This window comes from Erinaceus europaeus, chromosome 4 (genome assembly GCF_950295315.1).
Source record: "Erinaceus europaeus chromosome 4, mEriEur2.1, whole genome shotgun sequence".
Taxonomy (NCBI): Eukaryota; Metazoa; Chordata; class Mammalia; order Eulipotyphla; family Erinaceidae; genus Erinaceus; species Erinaceus europaeus.
The window spans coordinates 81102685-81109922 of record NC_080165.1 but is presented as its reverse complement, the minus strand read 5'-3'; positions in this window follow the sequence as shown (position 1 = coordinate 81109922).

Below are 7238 nucleotides of genomic sequence, written 5' to 3'. Positions count from 1 at the left end.
ATCTTTTATGTCATAAGTCAGAAAGACAAAAGGTTAATAACCAAGATATACAAAGAGCTCATCAAATTTAGCAGCAACAACAGTAAAAACCCAAAAGTGGAGAGAGGAAATGAATAGAATATTTACCAAGGGAGAGATCCTAAGGGCAACAGACATGAAAAAATGCCCCAAGTCATCGATAATCAGAGAAATGCAAATAACTACAACAATGAGATACAACTCTTGCCCATTTTTATTACCACTTCATAGTTTTATTCATTCAAAATGTTGAAAATCAACATTTATTTACATTCACTGTGTGGGATAAATAAAGACATGAGATAGCCAGTTTAATGCCACCGTTTCTGGTGGTTTGTTTTTCCTATTTTAAGTTAGATATATCAACCATGGTAGAGAATGTTCCATCCTCTGAAGGGAGGCTAGGCAACATACTCTATCTTCCACCTGAGGAAGATGGGCTCTGAAATTGGGGCAAATTGGAACATTCCTACTCATGACAACAGAATGTGAACTCATATCTAAAAGGGTGCAGAGCTCACATAGGCTCCTAAATTGAATATGGGCCCCTGATCATACCAAATGGATAGGATTTACAGTCAACAATATGCATACACATTTCACATATTTTGGAGCTACTCTCTTCCCTGATGCAGTTTTCTGGTCCTTTTTCCAACCATGACATCATCTCCCCAGACAATAACTTTGGCTCACCTGCATATCAGATGTCAGGATCATGAAAAAAAAAAAAATACACTAGTATAGTCATGGGCCCTTTGGAATATACCTAACATAGGCCTACTAGCTATTTATAAAATGAAGACCCTCAACTCTTCATCTGTATTATTCCAGCCTTTAGGTTCATGATTAGTCAGCAATTTGTTTGGTTTTATATATTAACTTCTTTCAGACAGAATGTTCCAGATACTACTGTGATGCCAACCAGACTTTCCTGGGCAGATGACCCCACCAATATATCCTGGAGCCCTGATTCCCCAGAGCCCTGCCCAACTAGGGAAAAAAAGATAACAGGCTGGGAGTATGGATTGACCTGTCAACACCCATGTTCAGTGGGGAAGCTATTACAGAAGCCAGATTTTCCACCTTCTCCACCCTATAATGACACTGGGTCTGTACTCCCAGAGGGATAAAGAATAGGAAAACTCTCAAGGGAGGGGATGGGATATGGAATTCTGATGGTGGGAATTGTGTGGAGTTGTACACCTCTTATCCTATGCTTGTCAGTGTTTTGTTTTTATAAATAAAAATTATTTTAAAAATAAATAAAGTTAGATATAGAGACAGATATGGGGAAAGAAAAAGAAAGAAATATAGTAACACCATTTCAGCATTCATGGAACATCCCTCTGGTACCATGTGGTGTTAGGGACTCAAACACGGTACTTCATACTTTGTAAAGTATGACCTTTACTTAGGTGAACCATCTTCAGTGACTATATCTTTAAAAGTTTTTATATATTTACTTACTTAGTGAAAGATAAATTTTTAATACTTGATAATTAGCCAGCTCTTGACCTGTACTTTAGGTCAACAGTATACAATTTAATAATTTATTATTAATATTGAGTATTATTTATTATATTTTATCTGGGTCAGTGTTATTCATAGAGCTTGAGAAAGACAGTTGACTTGGCCAAGAATCCACACAAATACACACTTAATACCTCTGGATAATATTGGAATGCAGACTAAATTCCTGGTTTTAAGGATAATTACAACAATAGTAGCCACCATTTTATTCAGTGAGCACTTACTAACTGAGGACATCCTAGGGTTGATGATCTGGTTCCTATACAGCTTTGTAGATTAGCAGCAGGCAGACACAGTCTGATCTAGGCTCCTTAACCTAGATCATAAAATTATTAGTTCATATAAATATTAGTTCCTTAACCTAGATCATATAATGATTTGCTTCTGCACAAACCTAGTTTTACTCAATTCTATTTACTAATGTCACTCAGTTGTATATATTACATTTAGCTTGTTACGTAGAAACGCAGGTTTGTTGTGCTTTAGGCTCATTGTCTTCATTAGAATTTAAGATCAAAGAGGGCAGGACTTACCTGTTTTTCTTAGAAATCTATTACTCACACCATAAATGGAGTCTAGAACATGGTGCATTTTCAATAAAGTATGTTGCTAAGTGAAACATCATCTTTAATGGTAAACATATGTTGTGTTAATCACTGTTATATTTAGATTATAACACTTCCAAGTGTATTGAATACTATCTTAATTATTGACATTAAAGAGCATCTCAAATTATTTTTGATTCATGTTCATAAAAGTGACAATTTGGCATATTGCACCACATGCTTCAAGTAGAAATAGATTAAGGAGGCAACAGAAAGATCTTTTTATTAATTCCCTATGTGCAAGTGAGTGATAATAGTAAATAGAATTGAGAAAAACTAGGTTTGTGCAGGAGCAAATACTTCTCATTAGCATAATTTGGTATGATTGTACCACTTACATGGAAGAGGCTGAGTATCAGTCCCTTACTCAAGGTTTTTTTTTTGTTGTTGTTCTTTTGCTCTCTCCATATATTACTATTGTTTCCCCTTGGGTAAAGCACAAATGTTCTTCATCAGAAGATCCAGTTAAGATATGCTTGAGTGACGGTTAAGTGAATATATGAAAAACACCCAAAATAAGTTGAATCTGGGTCAATTAATTGAACAGTATGCTGTTTTGGGGGAACAATGAACTTAGGTCATGGTTGCGATGTGAAGCTACACCCCTGAAATCTTATAATTTTGTAAACCATTATAAAATATTAATACAAAAAATTAAAATCATCATATCTGGATCTTGCAGAATCAAACTCCAGTGTCAGCTATAATTGGTTAAGGAACCTAGAGCAGACTGTGTCTGTCTGCTTCTCATCTACAAAGTTGTGCAGGTACAAGATCATCAACCTTAGGGTATTATCAGTTAGTAAATGTGTACTGAATAAATTAGTGGCTACTATTGTTGTAATTATCCTTGAAACCAAGAATTTAGTCTGCATTCCAATACTATCCAGAGATATCCAACATATATTTGTGTGGATTCCTGGCCAAGTCTACTGTCTTTCCCAAGCTCTATGAATAACACTGACCCAGATCAATGGTACTTAAAGCTGTATATGTCCTTGGCTAGAAATATCAAGTGCTTATCTCACATATTGTCACTGTAGGATTGTTATTATGTCTTAATTTCAACTGTACTGAAGTTTTGCTCAAGAGTGTTATCTTTCTCTAAATAAATCCTATTTCCTAGCTAGACATCTGGAAATGAACTCACTTTTGACTGTCCATTCAGAAATAAACTATGACAAAATAAAGGTTTCTTCCTTATATGTATCAACAGCTGCTTAGAGTCTTTCAATACCTGTAAACAATTTACTTTAAAAAATAAACCTATAAATGGCATGCTTAAATAAAAATATGTGCTTTATTTAAAAAAATGTTTTATGTAATTTCTAACATTATAATAATGCTAATTCAAAAATTTTATAATTTCTTCACATGAATTCCTATGAAAATTTGATTATTTTTATAAAATATAAATGAAATAATTAAATTCTTAAATTTTACATACTTATCACTATAATTTTTTTTTATTGCCAGGGCTTTACTGCTTCACTCTACTGAAAGTTTAGACAAATGATAATTTTATTTGGCTCATTTTATTTTGCATATTTGTAGCGCTAATAATGAAACTTTATTCTATTTTAAAGTGTTGACAAAAAGTTTCAGTAAAAGAGAATATATCAATTCAATTACTAAATATTAAAATCATTATAGAATTTAAATATATCTTTTAAATTAATTTTATATTTAAAATGAGTGGGCATTAATCCTGTTTTATTTTCATTTATGTAACAATATATTTCACTATAGTTTATTTTACTATTTTACATGTTTTCCCCTAGCCTATATTCTCTAGACATACTCTTAAAAAAAAGATTTTATTTATTTATTAATGAGAAAGATAGGAGGAGACAGAGAAAGAACCAGACATCAGTCTGGTACATGTGCTGCCAAGGATTGAACTCAGGACTTCATGTTTGAGAGTATAAGGCTTTAGCCACTGTGCCACCTCCTGGACCATCCTAAATGTACTCTTATACTCTAAAATGACTTTACCTAGGTCTAAATATTATGCTTTATTTATTTTTTTTGAAATTGCTCTAGATTTTCAAATATATTATTAATACTATAGTTCATATTTTCAAGCTCCATTTATCTGTTTCTATTAGTATGTAATACATTCTGCCTTTTAAAATTTTTCTGTATAGGTTTAAGAATCAGCATTCTTTTACTTATTTAATGCATTATCTCTCTTTTTTTTTGTCTCTAGTGTTATTGCTAGGGCTCAGTGCCTGCACTACAAATCCACTGCTCCTGGAGGGTATTTTTTTCCTTTTGTTTCCCTTGTTTATAGTTATTATTATTGTTGTTGTTATTGCTGTCATTGTTGGATAGGACAGAGTGAAATTGAGAGAGGAGGGGAAGCCAGAGAAGGTGAGAGAAAGATAGACACCTGCAGACCTGCTTCACAGCTTGTGAAGCGAACACCCTGCAGGTGGGGAGCCTGGGGCTGGAACCAGGATCCTTACATAGGTCCTTGCACTTTGCGCCATGTGCACTTAAGGTGCTGCACTACCACCCCACCCCCATGCATCTTCTATTATTTTATAAATGATAGACAGCATACATGTCCACTTGTATTCATAGATACTTTGACTTGTTCGTAATTTTTATGGAGCTTCCTCTTCTGTTTCAATTTTTCAAATGATGTAGAATACTATTGTGATCTAAGAATATTTTGCTGTTTTTGAGAAACAATAAATTTTGAAAAGACTGAAATAATGTAAGTGCATTGGGTTAGAAAAAACAAACATCCTTAGATAACAATAAATTGAATGTCAAGGTATTATACTTAAAATGTGGCAAGTTATAATATTAAATATTTCACATTGATTTATTTGTTTTTAAAAATACATTAAAAAACACTAGTATAGCTACAGGCCCTTTGAAATATAACTAAAATATGCCTACTAGCTATCTACAAAATGGAGGACACCCCCAACACTTCACCTGTACTATTCCAGTCTTTAGGTCCATAATTGTCCAATAGTTTGTTTGGCTTTTCAGCCACCAGATTCCAGAGGCTAACAAGATGCGGCCAGACTTCCCTGGACAGACAACCCCACCAGTGTGCCTTGGAGCTCTGTTTCCCCAGAGCCCTTCCCCACTAGGGAAAGAGAGAGACAGGCTGGGAGTATGGATCAACATCCATGTTCAGTGGGGAAGCAATTACAGAAGCCAGTCCTTCAACCTTCTGCATCCCACAATGATCTTGGGTCCATTCTCCAAGAGCGTTAAAGAGTAGGAAATCTATCAGGGGAGGGGTTGGTATATGGAGGTCTGGTGGTGGGAATTGTGCAAAGTTGTACTCCTCTTATCCTATGGTTTTGTCAATATTTCCTTTTTATAAATAAAAAATAAAAAATACATTTTTTGCCATTGATGAGTCTAATTGTACTTCTTATATTTAGAATTTTACAACTATCTATGGAAAAATAGAATTCATATGAACTCTTTTTCTTGACTACTTTTGTTATCTTCTGCTATTAGAAAACAGTTGGATAGGAAACCCTAATTACCGATCTCTATTAGTGTATATAAGTTTTGTAATATAATTTTTATTAGGAAAATTAATGTTTTACAGTACAGTTGTTGATTTGGGGCACAATTTCTCATCTCCTCATGATAGATGTCTGTAAACCATTCTCATCCCCAACTTAGATCCTTTTCCACCCTTGTGCAGCAATACCCCAATCTCTAGTCCTTCTCAAACAAATGGATGGATGGAAAAAAATGACATTCAAATTGCCATAAGAAAAAGCTACCAAACTACTTAAGATTGTTCCTTTTGTTTTTCCCTCTTAGATCTTATTTACTTTATTAGTGAAACCAAAAACATAGAGACTGGTAGATTTTAAAAGAAAGTTGAGAAAGTAAGCTTTGATTCAACTGAATAATGTTGTCACTATACTATGGAGTCATTAATAGCATAGTTCAAAAGTTGTACAAAACTCTTAAAATCATATTGATTGTGCAAGCTCTACAATGTCACATTTTATTAATGACAAGAGTTTGCTAAAGTTTTTTTTTCTCAGTGACTCAGTAAAATATGTGAGATCTACCTCAGTAGAAATTTAAAATCATGGGTTTTGTTCATTTTGTACCTTTCCACTAATGAAATAGCATGTACAGAGAAAATAATCATCCAGTAATTCACTTTAGAAACACACAAGAAGCAAGGGTAGCATAATGTATATGCATAGATGCTTCCATAAAAAAAAAAAAAAACTAACAAGAAAATTCCTCCTTTATCATACCTGAAACACATTTAGACACATTTGTCTCAAATTCTGAGAGTTTTTTATTTTTATTTTTATTTATTTATTCTTTTTGTTGCCCTTGTTGTTGTTTTTATTGTTGTAGTTATTATTGAAGTCATTGTTGTTGGATAGGACAGAGAGAAATGGAGAGAGGAGGGGAAGACAGAGAGGGGGAGAGAAAGACAGACACCTGCAGACCTGCTTCACCGCCTGTGAAGTGACTCCCCTGCAGGTGGGGAGCCGGGGGCTCGAACCGGGATCCTTCCGCTGGTCCTTGTGCTTAGCGCCACCTGCGCTTAACCCGCTGCGCTACCGCCCGACTCCCAAATTCTGAGAGTTTTATGGGAGCTATTCAAACTGTTAGCATTTCTGACCTCTCTATAATACCATACCTCACTTTATATGTAAAGATAAAATATTGTTGTCAGTGGGGCCTCATGACTGTCTCAGATAGAAAGAGGGAGACAAAGGAAAAAGAAAGATACCACACCACAGAAATATTCCCTAGTCCTCTGAATGTCAGGCTTAAATCTGAATTGCACACATGACAAAGCAGACATTATCCCAGGTGAGCTATTTTGTGGCCCAAGATGAGACTTTTTTGAAGACAGATTTCTGTTAATAAGTAGACTTGACTAGTGGGAAGCAACCAACAATAGACTAGATGACAAGAGTAGATGATTTCTTGAATATTTCCTGGTTAGATTGCTTTGTGTTGAATTGCCTGTCTTATTCCTAAAACTCATAGCTGCTTTTAGCTGGCAGATGTTCCTTCTGGGTTGTGGGTCCTGATAACTATTCTCCTTTATCCTGTCAGTCCTAAGGG